A 24,216-nucleotide genomic window follows, 5' to 3' on the forward strand; every position below is an offset into this window, starting at 1 on the left:
TCTGCATGCAGATTCCGCTGAACCGAGACTACCCATCTCTCTCGATCTCCTATGATTTTTGTACTATCGCGCTCATCCGGGTGTTAGACATCCTCAGTCTGTCCAGAATAGTGATGGGTAAAGTTGGCAAAAATCCGGAGTCGACTCCGATCCGACTCCGATAAATTCGGAATCGACTCCGGAAGGTAGGTCCGCGCTGCAATATCCGCAGTCGTTCGAAATCGTCCGGAGCCGTACGGAGTCGCCCGGAGTCGCCTGGAGTCGCCCAGAGTCGGAGTCGTTCGGAGTCGTTCGGAGTCATCGGAGTCGTTCGGAGTCGTCCGGAGTCGCCCGGAGTCGGAGTCATCCGGAGTCGCTCAGAGTCGTTCGGAGTCGTTCGGAGTCGTTCGGAGTAGTCGGAGTCGTCCGGAGTCGCCCGGAGTCGGAGTCGTTCGGAGTCGTTCGGAGTCGTTCGGAGTCGTCCGGAGTCATTCGGAGTCGGAGTCGTTCGGAGTCGTTCGGAGTCGTTCGGAGTCGTTCGGAGTCGTCGATCAGCTTTTTTGCTATTTTTAGAATGCATGAGTTCACATGTTCGATTTGTGGGTTATCACATCGAACATGTAAAACCCCATATATTTTTCATGTTCGATATCGCGTTTGATTGCTGCTAGAGCGTCCCAATCATTTGTTGGGTTAAATTCCCTAGTACAATTTTCCGACCAACACTTCAGAAAGGCCTCATGTGACCGCCCGCTGCGCAAATTCGAGCAGTTTTCTGCGTAGTTTTTTGCGTCGTTTTGTGTCAAAAAATACGCAAAAAATATACGCTAGACTTCAGCCAAAACTACGATAGCCAGCGTATTTATTGCAGTTTTTAGGTGCGGAACGAGCGCCATCTGTTGAAGGAATGGATGAACTATTTCAGACGGTGGAGCAAAAAAAAACGGCCGAAAAATTCAAAAATATTGGTGCCCATTCCTTCCTCCTCCTCTTCCTCTAACTCCCTTCCCCTCCCTGCCTTGTCTTATACTTGCGCTTCAGCCCGTGCCTTTCGCCGTCAGCTGATTGTGTGTATGCGTTGGTGTATATGTACATTGCGGTTGTGTATTGTAATTGGTGGGTGTTAGCATTTATTTATTCGTGTGTGACCTTGACGATGCGGGAGAAGCTGGTTCATTTTGGGATTTAAAGTGTTATCGGTGTGGGATTTAAAGTGTTCACCCAATCGAGGGTGAAGAAGTCAATTTCAAACAAGCGTACGAGAACGTCCCAGACTGATCTAATTTTTTTTTTTTTTTTTTTAATCTGAACATGTTTGATGCTTCAACGACCTTCTAAACATCATGTAGCACGGTGTATAGTGGCAATAAAAAAATTTTTTTTTTTTTCAATGTGCCGGAATTTGTCTCGAGTTTTCTGGCCACGACACACACACACGGACACACACACAGCGCGGGGAAAGTGATCGTCCACTCTATCATGCCGCGATCCCCCTCCCCTCCCGGTGCTTTGGATGAGGATGCGCTACAAGTTAAGCCAGCAATTCTACCGATAAGGTAGCGGAAATCGATCGTGCGTGTACGCGCGTTCGGGGGTGCGTTCTCGCGTACGCGCGTGCATGCGTGCGTGCGCGTGTGTGTGTGTGCGTGCGGGAACCCCAAAACTGTTTGATTCTGATGCGTGCATTGTCACCGGCTGCGTCTACACACTCCATGCATTCTCAGAAAACGCACTGTACGCCGCCCGGTCGATTACCGCTACCTAGGAGACAATACAACCATTTAATTGGCACCACCATCTTTGCGACCGGTTCTGCTGTTGGGGGTATTAAAAAGACAAACGATCGAAGCAAACGTGCTGGTTAATAAACTGGTTTGGTTTATTACGGTGCGCGTATGATACTGCACCTGTCCGTCCAGAATCTGGTGGCTTGTTGGTTTTGAGTCGGTATCATGACGCCGTGCGACCGGCACTGCCTTGGAATGGGTTCGGATCGGTAGGTTCATGTTTTGGTCGAGTGCATTCCGTGCATTTGTCGCGTCACAGCGGTAGCCCGGCAGCAACAAAGTCAAGACAAACTCTTACCCGGGTGTGGACTGCTATACTAAGTTCTTTTTATTATTATTGGCGTAATAGCCAACGCGATCATGCCGGCCTTTTCAGGACTTGAGTACCACGTAGCCGGAGCCGGTGACTAACCCCTTGCTACGGCGGATGGTTCATACGCGATTAGAACCCACGACGGGCATGCAGATGTGCGGAATGATGGCGGTGCCGCGGGCCCGCTCCTATCCAGTGTGCAACTTGCATACTGCCACACTGTCTCCTGCCCGGTGCATACGCAGCATGCAGGGGGAAGGATGCACCTCCACCATAAAAAAAAAAACCGTCATGAACCAGCGGTGGATCTAACGGTAGGCGGACTAGGCGGTCACCGATGATCTCTAGTCTTTGATATGCCGTATGTCTACAAGTATTAGCGACAAAGGCCCCCGGAAAGATGATCGTACCCTCCTTCCCTCCTTCCCTCCTTCCCTCCTTCCCTCCTTCCCTCCTTCCCTCCTTCCCTCCTTCCCTCCTTCCCTCCTTCCCTCCTTCCCTCCTTCCCTCCTTCCCTCCTTCCCTCCTTCCCTCCTTCCCTCCTTCCCTCCTTCCCTCCTTCCCTCCTTCCCTCCTTCCCTCCTTCCCTCCTTCCCTCCTTCCCTCCTTCCCTCCTTCCCTCCTTCCCTCCTTCCCTCCTTCCCTCCTTCCCTCCTTCCCTCCTTCCCTCCTTCCCTCCTTCCCTCCTTCCCTCCTTCCCTCCTTCCCTCCTTCCCTCCTTCCCTCCTTCCCTCCTTCCCTCCTTCCCTCCTTCCCTCCTTCCCTCCTTCCCTCCTCCCTCCTCCCTCCTCCCTCCTCCCTCCTCCCTCCGCCTTCCTCCCTCCTCCCTCCGCCTTCTTCCCTGCTTCCATCATTTCAATTCCCTGGGGAAGGACATTTGGGAAGGAGGGAAGGAGGGAAGGAGGGAAGGAGGGAAGGAGGGATTCCCTCCCTTCCCTTCCCCAGTAAATCGTAGTTTCGCTATCGTAGTTTTGGCTGAAGTCTAGCGTATTTTTTTGCGTATTTTTTGACACAAAACGACGTAAAAAACTACGCAAAAAACAGCTCAAATTTGCGCAGCGGGAAGCATGATAAAATTCTCTGAACGCCTTGATTTCTTCCGTCGCTTTGCGCAGCGGGCGCTATGAACCAAATCTAAACTATCTCCTTTAAATAAATGAAAGATGTTATTTTCTCGTGCTGTTCCTCATGGGACAGATTAGCTTCCATCTACGACAACCCCCCCCCCCCCCCCCGCTCAACACTTCAAAGCCTACCGAAAACTACCGAAATAATCTTAAACTCCTACCGAAAACTACCGATAAAATTTTGATGCGCCTACCGAAAACCGCAAAAATAATCTGGCCACTCTGCGTCTGACGCACCAACCAAGGATAATGTCAAGGTTATTAGACTCTATACAGGTTACGACAGAGCGTTTTAGAGGGTCACCATTATGGATACCTTGTTTACAATTTGTCTGTCAAAATAGATGCCGGCCAGCTGTTGCTTGGCATGAACAACATAAATAAGTTTACCGAAGACGAAATTACTGCTACAGTTTTTCTTAATGCTAACTCGTTATATCATTTATAGAATATGACTTCTATGTTGGATTGGTTAATGCTGAGTCAGTTTTGCTTACATGCCCTGGATATCGTCGGATTGTCTCATCAGTTTCAATTGTTCTACAGGTTTGGTATTGCAGTCCCAGCTTCAGTGGACGAGGGTTCATGCCGCCCAGCAGCAGCAGTGTCCAAACTGGGTTATTCCAGATGCTGCCCCTCGTGTGGGAAGTGGCCAGATCCCATGTTGCTTCGCGCATAACAGCTCGTCCTTTATTCGGAGTGGAACGGACACGGAATAATTCAGTGAAAGAGTATCGATGTGATGACACCCTTTTGACTATGTTGGTCAGGGAACTTGTGATGATGTGGTGCAAAAAAATGCTACCGGCATCACTTTCGTTCCGCTATTGCACTTGACCCGAGCTAGGACCGCGACGGCGCTGACGAACTTGCGGCAGCGGGGATGATGCGAATCCCTCCTTCGAAATTGCGGTGCTGAGATGATGATAAAGTAGAAGCTTGTGTGGCATGGTCTCGTCCTTACTAAAACACTGCTTAAGCTACACCCAAGGTGACATGAATCATCGACCCCCACAGGAATAAGGCTGCAGCCAGAACGGAATGAACATTTGTTTTCTTTGAACTGGAACGGCAACAGTGGCAGCATAGACGATCGTCTCGAACACGACGACTGCAACGAACCGACATGGAACCGCGGACAATAACTTAAATAACCACTATGCATAAGCACAAATATACTTATGGTTTATTTCCTAATTATAATTGTTACAACAGGACCGTTCAACATTTACTTCCCGGCTCAACCACTACTTTCCCTTCACAAGTGCTTTACTCGGTGACCCTCATATTCATCTCTTTCTCCTACTCTTTATCATATAATTTGTAGGAAAAATGAAAAAATGTGGATAGGATTTATCTGCCTCCATCAAAAATGAAAAATATTATCATACGACACACCTCGGATCGTAATACGAGATTTTCCTCGTGAAGAAGGGTACTTGTAGAGCATTTGAATATGCTCGTTATACGAAAAACTCGTTGTAACAGTTTATACTGTAGTGGGCTGAGATGAAATATGAAGTGGTCACTTGCATCCAGTCTGCGTGTCAGACCTGTTGGACCCTGGAGTCGCTGTTGCTGGTTATTTATGTTCTGGGTACATCATGCTTTGCTGTTAGGAGGGAAGAGATACTAGTATATGTGGTATATGACGCTAGTATGCTTTTCCGCGTGGTGGCGTAACAGCCACAGAGTAACAGAGCAGTATACAGAGTAACAGTCAGAAAAAACGGCTCCTCAACCATCACGAATAGCAGTTGCTTTTAAGAAGGAACGGTAATTTGCTCCGAAGTCGGAGCCGGCTCTGACCGGCTCCAGATAATTTTGGAGCCAAAAGTCAGAGCCGGCTCCAGACTAACGGGGTGGTGCGCTACGAAACGCCCATCACTAGATCACACGACTGTTCTTGGACGGAAAGGAAACTCGTGGGATGAAACTCTATGAGAAATAAAAAAATAAAATTATTTCTTTTCATTTCACTAAAATATGAATCAAATGAACGTTTTGCATGGTCAATATTTGGTGGAGATCAATTTGGGTGAATATTTTAGTTTATTAGAACACTGCCCGTGATTTAAAATGGAAATTTTCCTTCGAGAACTTGAAGCGTTCGCCACCCAAGTAGCACAATCCTGTTAAGAAACCGTTAAAAGTATGCCTAAAAGTATTACTTTTAGCTTTCCATACAGCAGTAATTCCAGGGCATAAAACACTGCGTAACGCTTTCCTGGCTTCGTCAATGTTTCGTTAAAATTTGAAATTTAGCCGGTATTTTCAACGAAAAAGATCAAAATTAACGAAAATATCGACAGGGATGGCTGTATTGGTGTTTCTCTTTCGAGCATTTTTACATACACCGAGAATGCAGCTGAGAAAAAAAGCTGACAGCATGCTTTGACAGCGACTGACAGCATTTTCGGTGAGAGAAATCTCCTCAGCATGCAAAGAACGATGGAGCTGAAAAAAATTAAATTGGCAGTTTATGTCGAACGATCAATTATTGTTTGTATTTTTGCAGTCTAATAATCGTAGAAATGTTACTAAAAAGTAAACGAATTTTTTTTACTTCATTTTAGCGATTCAAATGGATTTTTACAACATAATTTTAAAAAATCTCATCTCGGCGCTTTCCGGAGCTTCTACACACACCGGCGTGAGAAACCGGTTGTCAATTCTCTCACAGCCATCTGTCAGCTGCAGTCTCGGTGTATGTAGAAACGCTCTTCTATGCGAATTTTCTAGATCTTCGTTAAGTTACAACAATGGGTGTTATTATTTCATAGAATAAATGCATAAATCCAACACAAATGCTTTTATTCGACATTTAATCATTTTGCCACTGCAGATTGTCACTGTATCACATAAGTTTCATTCATTCTATGGGTTTTTTCCATCAATTTAGCATGGAGGTTAGCTGCAGCCGTGGACGGAAAACATGATGTCCAAACGCCATCCGAATCGAAAATGCTGTGAAATATAGAACTTATGTAGCTCATGTGAAGAGATTAGTAATATCGATACACTGACCTGTTGTAAAAGCATGATGATACACAAATTAAACGATAGCTGATAGAAATTGTCGCAGACGCTTGGTATTGTTGTCATCTACAAACAATACACACGAAGCTTGACGAACTTTTTGACATAAGAAATGGAGGCGCCATGTACGCAGAGTGACCAGAAATACCGATTTATCTGTTTTCCTACCGATTTTTGATATGCCTACCGATTCACAGATGACCGCCCTAAAACTACCGATTTTCCATTTATCCTACCGAAAATCACAGATATTTGATTTTTCAGTCGTTTAAGCTTAATTTGTGGTGCTTGCGATGCTGTTTCAAGGATTGCTAACCTCATTTGTTACTAATCGCGCTGATGCACGTTTGTTTGCCTGGCACTTTTTATTTTTATCCGTTAACCATAGAGTTGGCAACCAGATTTACACACGTAAGTTGGCAACCGGCATACCCGGGTATTCCACACGTTTTGATGCAAAAAATTAACGATTTTCATAGGTAAACAATGCTTTCTATATTTTAATGCTGTAAGCAAGTAATGCCGACCATATATTATCTTCTATTTCATTTATTCATTAAGTTTTTTTCATTTTAATATAAAAATAACGGTCATATTGAAATTTGGAATCGCTTGAATTTGACTCGAAAATAAGCACAATACGAAATGAGGAAGAAGAGAAACGTCATTCTCCATACAAAATGTATGGAATACCCGGGTATGCTGGTTGCCAACTTACGTGGTAAAGTTAAAAAAAATTCAAAATAAAATACTTACAGGATGTTTAAAATTACAACTTATGCACCAAAAAATCATAAATTAAAAGTTGGGAGGCTACGGCAAATTTCAGGTCAATAAAAGCAATGAATCAAAAGTTATGGCAGTTTAAAGTTGAAAAAAATACCCGGGTATCCGGTTGCCAACTTAAAGGTTAAAATTTAATGTTCATAATAAGAAGAAAATGTCAGTTGCGTGGATTCCAAGAATTGCTCATCAAAGAAAATCATTTAAATTTGAATTTGAATCTCGCTGTATCGCGCTGACGTGTGTTTTCGAAGACGACAATTGTGAAATTGAAATGGACAGTGTACCAAAAACGGCTTGACTTGTTTGTAAGTGGTAGACAATCGTATTTTTCAAATCGAGGATTGCTAGTTGACTGTGGACAGTTGTTAATTGGAATGGAAAACCCTGTCACTTCAAATTTTCAAGGAAGCTTGAAGTCAGGTGTACAGGCGGTCCCCGAGATACACGGTTAATGGGGACCGAAAACGGCCGCAAAATACCGCGTATCTCGAATTTCCGCGTAAGTCGAATCTCGTGATTTCCAGCTAAAATATCACTAATTTTCGTATAGTTTTGCAAGTAGGGGGCGATTTTAGTCACTTTATGAATTATTTGATATGATTCTGACTGAATATAACAGTTCAAAACCTTTTGAAATAGTTTTTAACATTCCATCGAAACGGAAATTATTTGGTAATTTACAATTGATGTGTCAAATCAGTACAATTTGCTCAAAGAACTGTCAAATTTAGAAAACCGCGTATCTCCGAATCCGCGTATAAGAGGTACCGTCCCAAGTGCCACAAATCCACTAAACGACCACTAAACGGCTTCTAAACGACTCAAGTTCTCTACCTAAACGGAATATAGAAAGACTTCGTTTAGCAGACGGCAAACGACTCATGCATTCTAAAAATAGCGAAAAAGCTGGTGGCGCTCTCTGTTGGTGGGATACCCCAACCAGTTGAGCTTCATCGCTTGGAGGAGAGCTTTCTCATTTCCTCTGTACTGTTGTATGGTTTCGCATTGAAGTTATGCATCGCTAGAACTAGAACGGCGATACGATTGTTTAAATACTAAACTCCAAAGGAAACCACCAGCATTGAAGCAAGTGAGATTTGAGTAATGGTCGTTGGTGTTGATACCCACGTATCTGACTACACGACCATTCATATAGATTTTTGCTCAGAAAGTTAGAAGGCTATATAGGTCATGATAAGATGAAACTTGTCGAAACACATTGTAAGAAAAGGATGGCAATATAATGATGAGTACGCCATCTATTGATCAAACCAATGAAGATGTGGAGCTTTCATTTTTTTCTATGGATATTCAATTTTCCAGTCGTTTAAGCTTAATCTGTGGCGCTTGGGGTGTATCTCGGGGACCGCCTGTATCTTGGGGACCGCCTGTATATGAAAAATAATTTGGAAAATTCCTATTTTTTATACTGGAAAGAACAAAGTTTTATGCAGCTTTCCTGAAAATTTGAAGTTATTTCAATAATTAAAACAGAAGACATGATCAATTTACCATCCAGAAATGCAAACTCCCATACAAAATGTATGACCTACCCGGGTAGGTGATCATAGAATTGAGGGTGTATTTTTGGTCTTAGAAACGAAGGTTAAATGGTTGCGTTCTCAACAGTGCTCCTGCCGAAATCTGCCAATATAATCTGGCTACACTGGCTCGCAGGGCAAAAGCTCGCTCGAAAGGTCAACAACCGTCGCCAAACGGTGGCCGCCAAAAAGCTCGCCTTGCCCTGTGGGCGATGTATATATATATATATATATATATATATATATATATATATATATATATATATATATATATATATATATATATATATATATATATATATATATATATATATATATATATATATATATATATATATATATATATATATATATATATATATATATATATATATATATATATATTATATATCTAGGGTATCTAGGGTATCTATATATATCTAGGGTTTGAAGGAAAAAATCTCAATTTTATAATCATTGAACTATAAAACTCAGCCAAACAATCAAATTAGTCTAAATAATCCAGCAAAAATCAAATGACAGCACGTACGATTAAATCGTATCCAATGGAGCACTGCTGCGGCCCTATGCGGTCATAGAAAAAGAACATGTCACCACTGAGAAAGAATGTGCATCTTAGAATTGGCTTAGAATTCCAATTTTCAGATCGACACTTCAGAAAAATCTTCATTTGTGTAACCGCTGAACCAAATCTAATCCATATCCCAGATAAAGGATGCATATTCTCGTGAGATGGAACTTTCATTTTACGCATTAGCTCCCCCCTCCCCTTCCCCATCAAGCTAAACACTTCTTTCGCTTTTACTTCTTTTAAGTTTCGAGTTTTAACCTACCGAAAACTACCGATAAAATTTTGATGCGCCTACCGAAAACCGCCAAAATAATCTGGCCACACTGCATGTACGTGATCATGAACAGTATGTCTCAAAAATTATCATCATCAAGAGTATATTATTTTGTACAAAAAATATTTTTTGTGAAGATTTATCTCATTAGCATATCCTTCATCAAACTCATTGCATCTAATATTTAAAAATATGAAATATTATTTTTTTATTATAATTTTTTTTTATTAGCACCGTAGATTCAAGTGAAGGAAAAAAAGAAAAACATATTTTACGTACCGTTAAACAAACAAATATTTTGTTCTGAAAATAAATGAATGAAAAAATAAATAAGAATTAAAAAAAATCCGAATATTGAAACAATGAAACCGATGTAGATATAATTTTAAAAACACTGTGTGTTATATTGGCCCGAATCGAAAAAAACAGGGTAACGGAATACGTCGTTATGCTGTAACGCTGACAAATGTCACATTCTCTTAAGAAACTCTATTTGATTTTTAAAGGCTTTAAAACACTGTTAATACTGTTAACTACTTAACACTGTTAATAAAATAAAGTTTCTTAAGGCTACTTGGGCAAACGCGGAAAAGTTCTATCAGTTTTCTTCGTCGATTCTTCTTCCACCTAGCTGTCAAAACGGGCTTCCCAGTCAGACAGCCTTGTGTTAATTTACCCATTCGAGCAGTTTTGTGTCTGTCATAACAGTAATTTAAGAGCAATTTAGCGGTACGAAGTGATGTCGTTTGTTGTCAGTGAAAAGATATAAATTAGAACAAAAAGTGTATTGTTTTAATGATCTTTTAGTGGAAGAAGACATCGGCGGTGTGTTTAAAACTATAAAATGTAAAAAACAGCCGACAAATTGCATTTATTAGTGCTATTTGTGCACCACCTTCTCCGGGTGAAGCGGCTGTTCAAGTCGAGTCTGCTTAAAAAATACATTGTAATCGTTTGTATAAGTTAAGGACAATGATTGAATAAAAGCATTCTACTGTAATATAATACATTTCGTGTTATTTATTAACAATCTGGCCGACAAAAATAAAAATAAAATAGAGGAAGGAATAGGATCTGTCAAAACTACTCGAATGGGTAAATTAACGACTGCTAATTTACTATTAAGTTACTCTTAAATTACCGGTAATTTAGCGGTAAGATAGGGGTAAATTAAGTCCGATTTGTCTGACTGGGTTATAAATTGAATTGATATCTTTATGGTCCTTGCGCGAAAGATTTTTTGGGTCGTCTAGACCCAAGTGCCACAAATCCACTAAACGACCACTAAACGGCTTCTAAACGACTCAAGTTCTCTACCTAAACGGAATATAGAAAGACTTCGTTTAGCAGACGGCAAACGACTCATGCATTCTAAAAATAGCGAAAAAACTGGTGGTGCTCTCTGTTGGTGGGATACCCCAACCAGTTGAGCTTCATCGCTTGGAGGAGAGCTTTCTCATTTCCTCTGTACTGTTGTATGGTTTCGCATTGAAGTTATGCATCGCTAGAACTAGAACGGCGATACGATTGTTTAAATACTAAACTCCAACGGAAACCACCAGCACTGAAGCAAGTGAGATTTGAGTAATGGTCGTTGGTGTTGATATCCACGTATCTGACCACACGACCATTCATATGGATTTTTGCTCGCAAAGCGATAAGGCTATATAGGTCATGATAAGATGAAACTTGTCGAAACACATTGCAAGAAAAGGATAGCAATATAATGATGAGTTGTAATACGCCATCTATTGATCAAACCAATGAAGCTGTGGAGCTTTCATTTTTTTCTATGGATATTCAATTTTCCAGTCGTTTAAGCTTAATCTGTGGCGCTTGGGGAAGCAGTGTCACACTAATTTAACACATCGAATATGAAATGCAACGAAAATTGATCGAATTTTAAAAAACCATTTTAAAAAGTATAAAATTGTAATCTTCAGTTCAAGCCAATTTAGTGGTTAAAACTTAAAGGCCGGGCTACATTGATGGTACTTGTTAGTGTAATTTCGATTTTCACTAGCGCATCTGGCGGCGGCTGACCGAAGCATTTTGCCAAACAATTTGGAGTCGCTTCAGAAAATACGTTATTTTTCCATGTTTTTGACTTTAACTGGACCAGAAAAGCTTTGTAATTACCCAAGTGCCACAAATCCACTAAACGACCACTAAACGGCTTCTAAACGACTCAAGTTCTCTACCTAAACGGAATATAGAAAGGCTTCGTTTAGCAGACGGCAAACGACTCATGCATTCTAAAAATAGCGAAAAAACTGGTGGTGCTCTCTGTTGGTGGGATACCCCAACCAGTTGAGCTTCATCGCTTGGAGGAGAGCTTTCTCATTTCCTTTGTACTGTTGTATGGTTTCGCATTGAAGTTATGCATCGCTAGAACTAGAACGGCGATACGATTGTTTTAATACCAAAGTCCAACGGAAACCTTCAGCACTGAAGCAAGTGAGATTTGAGTAATGGTCGTTGGTGTTGATACCCACGAATCTGACCAAACGACCATTCATATAGATTTTTGCTCTGAAAGTTAGAAGGCTATATAGGTCATGATAAGATGAAACTTGTCGAAACACATTGCAAGAAAAGGATAGCAATATAATGATGAGTTGTAATACGCCATCTATTGATCAAACCAATGAAGCTGAGTGAGCTTTCATTTTTTTCTATGGATATTCAATTTTCCAGTCGTTTAAGCTTAATCGGTGGCGCTTGGGTAATAGATAAATATGTTGTGCAAGTATTTCAGCAGTTTTCGCATCAAAAAACGGTGAAAAAACTAATTAATTTCGAGATTCAACATGACCATTCCCCCGACGACCAATAAAGCTTCTACCAGCCGCCGCCAGATGCGCCAGATGTCAGATGTGAAAATCAAAATTACACCAGAGGGTACGATCAATGTAGCCCGGCCTTAACAATTCAATTATCCTGCGCCATTACCGCTTTGCGATCTTGGGCTGCCTCTGGAGTGTCCGAAACCGCTCACAGTCTCGCGCCTTCGTCTGCCAGTCCGTTATCCCGGCCTTAATGGCGGACGCCTCCACGCCATCTTGCCACCTCAATTTGGGCCTACCACGCCTCCTCTGTCCTTGTGGACGGCCTAAAAAGACTTTACGGGCTGGGTCGTCCGTTTCCATGCGTACAACATGGCCAGCCCACCGGAGCCTGGCGAGCTTAATACGCTGTACGACAGTGAGGTCGCCGTACATCTCGTATAGCTCGTCATTAAGGCCGGGCTACATTGGCCGTACTCGCAAGTGTAATTTCGATTTTCACTAGCGCATCTAGTGGCGGCTGGTGGAAGCTTTTTTCGGTCGTCGGGGGAATGGTCGTGCCGGATCTCAAAATTAATTAGTTTTTTCACCATTTTTCGATGCAAAAACGGCTGAAATACTTGCACAACATATTTATGTATCAATTACAAAGCTTTCCCAGTTCAGTTAAAGTGAAAAATATGGAAAAATAACGTATTTTCTGGAGCATCCCCAAATTGTTTGGCAAAATGCTTCGGTCAGCCGCCGCCAGATGCGCTAGTGAAAATCGAAATTACACTTGCAAGTACGATCAATGTAGCCCGGCCTTTATAGCGGCTCCTCCATTGTCCTTTCACACATACGGGGCCAAGTATCCTTCTGAGCATCTTCCTCTCGAACGCGGCTAAGAGGGCTTCGTCAGATTTGGGCAGTGTCCATGTCTCAGAGGCGTATGTGAGTACTGGTACTATATAGGTACTATATAGTCCCAGCTTCGTCCGTCGCGACAGGTTCTTTGAGGTGAACTGCTTTTTCAGGCTGTAGAATGACCGGTTGGCAGCCAGCATCCTTGCGCGCAACTCAACTTCCATACTGTTGTCGTTGCTGACCTTTGACCCAAGATAGGTGAATTGTGGGACGACTTCAAAAGTGCGTTCACCTATCTGTACATCACGCCTACGTAGATTTGGATTATTTATTGGTAGGTCCGCTGATGTTGCCACCATCAGTTTGGTCTTTGCCTCGTTTATCTGCAATCCGAGGTTCTCTGCCGCCTGCTCAATCCCTTGGTAGGCTTCTGCTACATAGGAGAGCCGCAGACCAATGATGTCTATATCATCAGCGTATGCCAGGATCTGGGTTGACTTATAGAAGATGGTTCCCGTAGTCTCCACCCTCGAGTCACGGATGGCTCTCTCTAGCGCCAAGTTGAATAGGAGACAGGCAAGCCCGTCCCCCTGGCGCAGACCCTTGGTGGTAGCAAAAGGTCCTGAGAGTTTTCCATCCACCCTAACCTGGCATGTGACGTTGGTCATAGTCATTCTAACTAGCCTTATCAGTTTGGCCGGGATTCCAAAAGAGCTCATAGCGTCGTACAGTTTTACCCTGGCTATGCTATCGTATGCGGCTTTAAAGTCTATGAAGAGATGATATGTGTCGTTTCTGTATTCAGCCATCTTCTCCAAGATCTGCCGCAAGGTGAAGATCTGATCAGTGGTTGATTTTCCATTTCGGAATCCTCTTTGATAGTTTCCAACTATCTCTTCGACGTGCGGGACAAAACGATCCTGAAGGATCAGGGAGAATATTTTATAGGCGGTATTCAACACCGTAATACCCCTATAGTTGTTGCAGTCCAACCTATCTCCCTTCTTGTATATGGGGTAGATGATGCCGAGATTCCAATCACAAGGCATCGATTCGCTATCCCACACCTCAGTAACAATTTGATGAATCTCGTTTTCTAGTCGTGCACCTCCATTCTTGACCAGTTCGGCTGCAATTCCGTCGGTTCCGGGTGCCTTGTTATTTTTCAGCCGACGGATAGCCTTTCGTGTTTCATCTATGCTAGGTTTCAGTAGCATGACATTATCTGCTAGTGGCGCTTCTAGCTGTTCGCTAAACTGGTCATTGAGTAATTCATCAAAGTACTGAGCCCACCGCGAGAGGACCTCTGGCTGGTTACTGACCAGATCTCCATCCTTGTTGCGACAGCAGGTTACCTTAGGTACAACGTTGTTTCGGTGACCTGCTATCGCTTGGTAAAACTTTCGTGTCGGTCCGTACGCCTCTCTGGTTTGCTCGAGTTCCCGCATGTTTTGCTCTTCCAAAGCATGCTTCTTGGAGCGGTGAACTCGTTTCTCTTCGCGTCTAAGCCGTGAATATTCCTCTGCGCATGCCCGCGTTCTATGCCGTTGCTGCATTGCTCGGTATGCAGTATTCTTACGTTCGGTCACTTGTCTGCATTCATCGTCGAACCAGCCAGATTTGGTGTTGCCACGACGTGGTGGGAGTATATTTCTTGCACAGTTTATTATTTTTGTTTTTAGAGCGTTCCACCTCTCGCTCGTAGTTTCGTATCTGTCTTCTGGTAGTAGAGACTCTTCTAAAGCGGTTTTGAATTCCTGTTGGACAGCAATGTCCCTTAGAGAGTCCGTGTTGAGCCGAGCCTGCGTGTTTTCTCCGCCCCCATTGGCGCGGGGGCGGGCGATTCTACAACGTATCACTAAGCCAACCAAGTAGTGATCAGAATCGATATTGGCTCCTCGATATGTTCTGACATTTAACAGACTCGACTGTCGTCGGCGGCTTATTAACACGTGGTCGATCTGGTTGAAGGATTCTCCACCCGGGTGCGCCCACGTAATCTTGTGGATTTTTTTTTGCGCGCAAATTTGGTACTTCCTACAACCAGATTGTTCGCTGCGGCGAACTGGACCAATCTACTACCATTATCATTACTGTGCTCATGCAGACTGTGACAGCCAGTGTATTGGCGGTACATTGGCTCCCTACCGACTTTTGCGTTGAAGTCCCCCAGGATGATTATGAGGTCATGCCTGGGGCAAGCATCTACAATTCTAGCGAGGCGGCCGTAAAAAAGGTCCTTCTCCTCTTCCTCTTTGTCTTCGGTAGGGGCGTGAACGTTTATGAGGCTTATATTAAAGAATTTGCCTCGCATGCGCAGGGTGCATAGCCTATCATTTATAGCCTTGAAATCCATGATTGCGGGTTTCAACCGGGGACCTACGGCGAAACCCGTTCCGAGCACGCGGTGGCGGTCGTGGCAGCTGAAATATATGTCGTAGCAATGCTTACCACGCCTGTTGTGCACACCGTTCCCTAGCCACCGAATCTCTTGTAAAGCTACGAGGTCCATGCTCAGTGTGACTAGGGCATCATCAAGTTTTTTCAAGGCTCCGGCTTCGCTTAGAGTGCGTACGTTCCATGAGCCCATTTTCAGAGTAGTCCTGGGGCATTGCGTAGGGTCGGTATCGTTGGTTCCGTTTCGATGATTCCTGGTGCTTTCCGTAGTCGTTGATTCATGGGACTGGGTGACTGGCCCCGCGCCCACGTGACCGTTTTGTTTAGCGTCGGGTTGCTCCCCCGACGTTCAGGCACCCAGTTTCCCGGGATACCCACCCCCCTCCTGGTTCGCCATGTGCCACCATCCGCCCAAGGGGTTGGGTCAAGCCCGTGTACCCAAGCTTGGATATGTGGTGACACATGTTACCACTCTGCACGACGGGGACGTGTCGGAATAGGAGTTGGATGGGAGAGCCTGTATTATCCCTCAATGGGGCTTCGGATCCCATCCCATTACGGCCTTCTAACTTTCCGATCAAAAATCTATATGAATGGTCGTGTGGTCAGATACGTGGATATCAACACCAACGACCATTACTCAAATCTCACTTGCTTCAGTGCTGGTGGTTTCCGTTGGAGTTTAGTATTAAAACAATCGTATCGCCGTTCTAGTTCTAGCGATGCATAACTTCAATGCGAAACCATACAACAGTACAAAGGAAATGAGAAAGCTCTCCTCCAAGCGATGAAGCTCAACTGGTTGGGATATCCCACCAACAGAGAGCGCCACCAGCTTTTTCGCTATTTTTAGAATGCATGAGTCGTTTGCCGTCTGCTAAACGAAGTCTTTCTATATTCCGTTTAGGTAGAGAACTTGAGTCGTTTAGACGCCGTTTAGTGGTCGTTTAGTGGATTTGTGGCTCTTGGGACAGCGAGATTCAAATTCAAATTTAAATAATTTTCTTTGGCTAGCAATTCTCGGAATCCCCACAACTGACATAGTCTACTTATTAGGAACATTAAATTTTAACGGATAAAACTAAAAAGTGCCAGGCAAACAAACGTGCATCAGCGCGATAAGTAACAAATGAGGATAGCGATCCTTAAAACAGCAACCCAAGCGCCACAGATTGAGCTTAAACGACTGAAAAATCAAATATCTGTGATTTTCGGTAGGATAAATGGAAAATCGGTAGTTTTAGGGCGGTCATCTGTGAATCGGTAGGCATATAAAAAATCGGTAGGAATACAGATAAATCGGTATTTCTGGTCACTCTGGCGCCATGTACGTGATCATGAACAGTATGTCTCAAAAATTATCATCATCAAGAGTAGGGGAAAGCGGGGCAAAATGGGCATGTGGGGCAAAATGGGCACCCTCTATTTAAGCATTATTTCACTACAAAGATACTTTCCATTGCTCAAAATGTATTCCTTAGAGTGTTCTATGAGCACCATGTATGTTTCATAACCCTTACATAACAAATAACCAAGAAAAATGCAAAATAAGGTTTAGTAGCATATAGATATAATTTTTGCCACTTCGAAAATAAGCTTAAACCAGTGTCACAGGGATGCGTTGAAGTTTTACATGATATATTTTTAAAGATATGATATTTCTATACAATTCGTCTGAAGAAAGCAAGGCGATTGAATGCGTATTTTTACTAATATAACAAAAAATACAAAAATGCTTCACGTGGGGCAAAATGGACAGTTACGCTTGGGGCAAAATGGGCAGATGCTTTTGACATCTGGCGCTTTGTGAGGCTATGGTGTTGTATTTGTCGCCTCAATAATGATGACAGCCACAGCTTGAAAAGTTTCAATTTTGTAGATTTCAGCGTGTAAAAATTGTTTTAATGTCGATAACATATTTTTGGAAGAATTTTAAGGGCTTTTCTGACCAGCAAAACAAAAGATAGAACGAAAATACATTTCACAAAACGTGCGCAAAAGCATAGACCATCACCTAAGCGCCGTTGTTGTGGCCCATATTGCCCCAGTGTTTTGACGTTTCGCAGTTTGTTTACATATGCCCATTTTGCCCCAGGGCTATGCCCATTTTACCCCGCGTGTCAAAATAGCTTCTCGTAAAACATCAACTTTTATTTTACATTGTTTTCATGATTTTAAGTTGTTTTCATTCTATGTGGCAATTTTAATCCATAGATAAAGGGTGGAGGCATACAATAATGAAAGAAAAATTGTGTTTTGTGGCATATTTAAAGGAATATTCAGTAAACTGCTTAACATGCCCATTTTGCCCCGCTTTCCCCTATATTATTTTGTACAAAAAATATTTTTTGTGAAGATTTATCTCATTACCATATCCTTCATCAAACTCATTGCATCTAATATTTAAAAATATGAAATATTATTTTTTTATTATAATTTTTTTTTATTAGCACCGTAGATTCAAGTGAAGGAAAAAAAGAAAAACATATTTTACGTACCGTTAAACAAACAAATATTTTGTTCTGAAAATTAATGCGCATTATTACATAAATAAGAATTAAAAAAATCCGAATATTGAAACAATGAAACCGATGTAGATATAATTTTAAAAACACTGTGTGTTATATTGGCCCGAATCGAAAAAAACAGGGTAACGGAATACGTCGTTATGCTGTAACGCTGACAAATGTCACATTCTCTTAAGAAACTCTATTTGATTTTTAAAGGCTTTAAAACACTGTTAATACTGTTAACTACTTAACACTGTTAATAAAATAAAGTTTCTTAAGGCTACTTGGGCAAACGCGGAAAAGTTCTATCAGTTTTCTTCGTCGATTCTTCTTCCACCTAGCTGTTAAAACGGGCTTCCCAGTCAGACAGCCTTGTGTTAATTTACCCATTCGAGCAGTTTTGTGTCTGTCATAACAGTAATTTAAGAGCAATTTAGCGGTACGAAGTGATGTCGTTTGTTGTCAGTGAAAAGATATAAATTAGAACAAAAAGTGTATTGTTTTAATGATCTTTTAGTGGAAGAAGACATCGGCGGTGTGTTTAAAACTATAAAATGTAAAAAACAGCCGACAAATTGCATTTATTAGTGCTATTTGTGCACCACCTTCTCCGGGTGAAGCGGCTGTTCAAGTCGAGTTTGCTTAAAAAAATACATTGTAATCGTTTGTATAAGTTAAGGACAATGATTGAATAAAAGCATTCTACTGTAATATAATACAATTCGTGTTATTTATTAACAATCTGGCCGACAAAAATAAAAATAAAATAGAGGAAGGAATAGGATCTGTCAAAACTACTCGAATGGGTAAATTAACGACTGCTAATTTACTATTAAGTTACTCTTAAATTACCGGTAATTTAGCGGTAAGATAGGGGTAAATTAAGTCCGATTTGTCTGACTGGGTTATAAATTGAATTGATATCTTTATGGTCCTTGCGCGAAAGATTTTTTGGGTCGTCTAGACCCAAGTGCCACAAATCCACTAAACGACCACTAAACGGCTTCTAAACGACTCAAGTTCTCTACCTAAACGGAATATAGAAAGACTTCGTTTAGCAGACGGCAAACGACTCATGCATTCTAAAAATAGCGAAAAAACTGGTGGTGCTCTCTGTTGGTGGGATACCCCAACCAGTTGAGCTTCATCGCTTGGAGGAGAGCTTTCTCATTTCCTCTGTACTGTTGTATGGTTTCGCATTGAAGTTATGCATCGCTAGAACTAGAACGGCGATACGATTGTTTAAATACTAAACTCCAACGGAAACCACCAGCACTGAAGCAAGTGAGATTTGAGTAATGGTCGTTGGTGTTGATATCCACGTATCTGACCACACGACCATTCATATGGATTTTTGCTCGCAAAGCGATAAGGCTATATAGGTCATGATAAGATGAAACTTGTCGAAACACATTGCAAGAAAAGGATAGCAATATAATGATGAGTTGTAATACGCCATCTATTGATCAAACCAATGAAGCTGTGGAGCTTTCATTTTTTTCTATGGATATTCAATTTTCCAGTCGTTTAAGCTTAATCTGTGGCGCTTGGGGAAGCAGTGTCACACTAATTTAACACATCGAATATGAAATGCAACGAAAATTGATCTAATTTTAAAAAACCATTTTAAAAAGTATAAAATTGTAATCTTCAGTTCAAGCCAATTTAGTGGTTAAAACTTAAAGGCCGGGCTACATTGATGGTACTTGTTAGTGTAATTTCGATTTTCACTAGCGCATCTGGCGGCGGCTGACCGAAGCATTTTGCCAAACAATTTGGAGTCGCTTCAGAAAATACGTTATTTTTCCATGTTTTTGACTTTAACTGGACCAGAAAAGCTTTGTAATTACCCAAGTGCCACAAATCCACTAAACGACCACTAAACGGCTTCTAAACGACTCAAGTTCTCTACCTAAACGGAATATAGAAAGGCTTCGTTTAGCAGACGGCAAACGACTCATGCATTCTAAAAATAGCGAAAAAACTGGTGGTGCTCTCTGTTGGTGGGATACCCCAACCAGTTGAGCTTCATCGCTTGGAGGAGAGCTTTCTCATTTCCTTTGTACTGTTGTATGGTTTCGCATTGAAGTTATGCATCGCTAGAACTAGAACGGCGATACGATTGTTTTAATACCAAAGTCCAACGGAAACCTTCAGCACTGAAGCAAGTGAGATTTGAGTAATGGTCGTTGGTGTTGATACCCACGAATCTGACCAAACGACCATTCATATAGATTTTTGCTCTGAAAGTTAGAAGGCTATATAGGTCATGATAAGATGAAACTTGTCGAAACACATTGCAAGAAAAGGATAGCAATATAATGATGAGTTGTAATACGCCATCTATTGATCAAACCAATGAAGCTGAGTGAGCTTTCATTTTTTTCTATGGATATTCAATTTTCCAGTCGTTTAAGCTTAATCGGTGGCGCTTGGGTAATAGATAAATATGTTGTGCAAGTATTTCAGCAGTTTTCGCATCAAAAAACGGTGAAAAAACTAATTAATTTCGAGATTCAACATGACCATTCCCCCGACGACCAATAAAGCTTCTACCAGCCGCCGCCAGATGCGCCAGATGTCAGATGTGAAAATCAAAATTACACCAGAGGGTACGATCAATGTAGCCCGGCCTTAACAATTCAATTATCCTGCGCCATTACCGCTTTGCGATCTTGGCCTGCCTCTGGAGTGTCCGAAACCGCTCACAGTCTCGCGCCTTCGTCTGCCAGTCCGTTATCCCGGCCTTAATGGCGGACGCCTCCACGCCATCTTGCCACCTCAATTTAGGCCTACCACGCCTCCTCTGTCTTTGTAGACGGCTTAAAAAGACTTTACGGGCTGGGGCGTCCGTTTCCATGCGTACAACATGGCCAGCCCACCGGAGCCTGGGGAGCTTGATACGCTGTACGACAGTGAGGTCGCCGTACATCTCGTATAGCTCGTCATTATATCGGCTCCTCCATTGTTTCGTCAGATTTGGACAGTGTCCATGTCTCAGAGGCGTATGTGAGTACTGGTACTATATAGGTACTAAATAGTCCCCGCTTCGTCCGTCGCGACAGGTTCTTTGAGGTGAACTGCTTTTTGAGGCTGTAGAATGACCGGTTGGCAGCCAGCATCCTTGCGCGCAACTCAGTTTCCATGCTATTGTCGTTGCTGACCTTTGATCCCAGATAGGTGAATTGTGGGACGACTTCAAAAGTGCGTTCACCTATCTGCACGTCACGCCTACGTAGATTCTGATTATTTGTTGGCGGGCCCGCTGATGTTGCCACCATCAGTTTGGTCTTTGTCTCGTTTATCTGCAATCCGAGGTTCTCTGCCGCCTGCTCGATCCCTTGGTAGGCTTCTGCTACATAGGAGAGCCGCAGAACAATGATGTCTATATCATCAGCGTATGCCAGGATCTGGGTTGACTTATAGAAGATGGTTCCCGTAGTCTCCACCCTCGAGTCGCGGATGGCCCTCTCTAGTGCCAGGTTGAATAGGAGACAGGCAAGCCCGTCTCCCTGGCGCAGACCTTTGGTGGTAGCAAAAGGTCCTGAGAGTTTTCCATCCACCTTCACCTGGCATGTGACGTTGGTCATAGTCATTCTAACTAGCCTTATCAGTTTGGCCGGGATTCCAAATGAGCTCATAGCGTCGTACAGTTTTGGCTATGCTATCATATGCGGCTTTAAAGTCTATGAAGAGATGATATGTGTCGTTTCTGTATTCAGCCATCTTCTCCAAGATCTGCCGCAAGGTGAAGATCTGATCAGTGGTTGATTTTCCATTTCGGAATCCTCTTTGATAGTTTCCAACTATCTCTTCGACGTGCGGGACAAAACGATCCTGAAGGATCAGGGAGAATATTTTATAGGCGGTATTCAACACCGTAATACCCCTATAGTTGTTGCAATCCAACCTATCTCCCTTCTTGTATATGGGGTAGATGATGCCGAGATTCCAATCACAAGGCATCGATTCGCTATCCCACACCTCAGTAACAATTTGATGAATCTCGTTTTCTAGTCATGCACCTCCATTCTTGACCAGTTTGGCTGCAATTCCGTCGGTTCCGGGTGCCTCGTGTTTCTTCTATGCTAGGTGGCAGTAGCATGACATTATCTGCTAGTGGTGCTTCTAGCTGTTCGCTAAACAGGTCATTAAAATACAGTAGAACGTCGATTATCCGGGGACGGATTAACCGGTGGGCGGCTTAACCGTGCGCTTGAATTTGACAGTTGGCCAATCGTGGCGAACATTTTCTGCGATTATCAGCTAAGCAAAAATATTTATTGTGCAGCTATCTACCCAAATAGCCAGCTCGTACTTTATAGCTGATTTAGGGCTGTTTAACGAAAAATCGTTCCGATGTCGTACTTTGTGGCTGATTAAGAGATAGACGGTACTTTGCGGAACTATGGAGCTTTTTAACAGGCACATGGTACTCTTTGGAACTTTGCGGCTGATTAGCACTATGTGTAGGGTTCACGATGGAACTTGAAGGTTTGTTAAGAAACGGTTCTGAACTTGGTGGAACTTTATAGCTTTTTAATGCATGACATCGGTTCAAGGTGGCTCTAGTCAAAGTGTCAAAGACGGACGCCGGCAATAATCTCATTGCTGCTGCACAAGTTAGATTCGTTACTTGAAGAATGAATATTGAGTGAAGCGATTGTGAATTATCAGTAAATTGTGTAAAAATTTGTGTAATTTATCAATACAAAAGATTTAAAAATATACATATGTGTTTAAACCAAACAAATTTTGTTGTTTATTTCATCGATGACGCTTGCTTGAAAATAAAACACAAAGAAAAATAATCCCTGGCATCGTGGCATAAGGAAGCTGCTTAGGCGCTGTTTGAAAGACCCACATAGAACTTTGATGCTGTTTATCTACTGCAAAAGGCGAATTAGAGCAGCGATCTTTAGCGTACCAAAATGAGCTGCTTAAGCAATTCTGGCTATTTGGGTAGAGTCTAGTGAGAATTTTAACTTCATTTTTGATAAAGAACAATAGTTAAATCGATTGTTATTTATTCAAAAAATATTTTATTAGTGATTAATCGATTGGTTTAAGGTGAATTCTTAGTAAAACCAGTAAAATTTATAATTTTTACATGAATTTCACATTTTTGGACCATTATCCGTGAAAATCGATTAACCGGCATCCGCCCGATCCCGAGCTGCCCGAATAATCGACGTTCTACTGTACCATAAGATTTCGAGCAGATGATACTACTCGCAACCCAAGTGACATTTGCTCGAAATTGTTTTCCCATATCTGCTCGATTAGTACTCGATACGCTTAAAATTGTGAATTTGTGTGTGATCAAGTGTGTTGCAAGCGCCAAGACTTGATGTGTTGGTAAATTAGACGTTTTTCTATCAATGGACAATGCCGTCAAGCTCATTTTTCTTCATAGCTTTGGTTTTTTGATGAAAAACAAAAACTAATTTTGTGTGACGTTATTCTATAAAAAATGGGTATTTTTAAAATCTAAAATGGGTACATGACCAACTATAACGATAGGAAACACCATTTCCGAGCGAATCTAGAAGAAAGTTACGAAAAAGCTGCATCACAGTTGATTTTAAAGGACTTTTTCTAAATTCCCTTAAACTACCCAAGTGACATTTGCTCGAAACTGTTTTCCCATATCTGCTCGATTAGTACTCGATACGCTTGAAATTGTGGATTTGTGTATGATCAAGTGTGTTGAAAGGGCCAAGATTTGGTGTGTTTGTAAATTAGACGTTCCTTTATCGATGGACGATGCCGTCGAGCTCATTTTTCACTAATATCTCTGGGTTTTCGATGAAAAACAAAAGCTAATTTTGTGTGGCGCTAATCTATAAAAATTAATATTATTTAAGTATACAATGGGAACATGACTAACTGTAACAATAGAAAACATCATTTCCAAGCGAATCTAGAAGAAAGTAATGAAAAAGCAGCATCACAGTTGATTTTAAAGGACTTTTTCTGAATTCCCTTAAACTGGTGCAGTTTAAGGGAATTTGCTCGAATTCCCGATTATTCGAGCTATAAAATGTCAGTTGGGTAGTTCAGTTTAAGGGAAGTTTAAGGCTCCAGTTTAAGGGAATTTGCTCGAATTCCCGATTATTCGTGCTATAAAATGTCAGTTGGGAACCCTCGCAATGTTTAACGGGAACCCTCGCAATGTTTAACGGGAACCCTCGCAATGTTAATCGGGCCTGGCTGTTTAATGCACCTTGGTGGTAGCTCTACCACCTCCTATTTCCTTA

General features: G+C 42.1%; 1 long non-coding RNA gene across 1 annotated transcript; it reads left to right on the plus strand.

Annotated features, from left to right (window-relative positions):
• The first annotated feature begins 3,005 nt into the window (after positions 1-3,005).
• Positions 3,006-4,403, plus strand: LOC4576115 (uncharacterized). The gene is made up of 2 exons (XR_009766251.1): positions 3,006-3,688; positions 3,753-4,403. It is a non-coding gene; the product is annotated as an uncharacterized LOC4576115 (long non-coding RNA).
• Positions 4,404-24,216: the final 19,813 nt, after the last annotated feature.

This window comes from Anopheles gambiae, chromosome 3, assembly GCF_943734735.2.
Source record: "Anopheles gambiae chromosome 3, idAnoGambNW_F1_1, whole genome shotgun sequence".
Classification (NCBI taxonomy): Eukaryota; Metazoa; Arthropoda; class Insecta; order Diptera; family Culicidae; genus Anopheles; species Anopheles gambiae.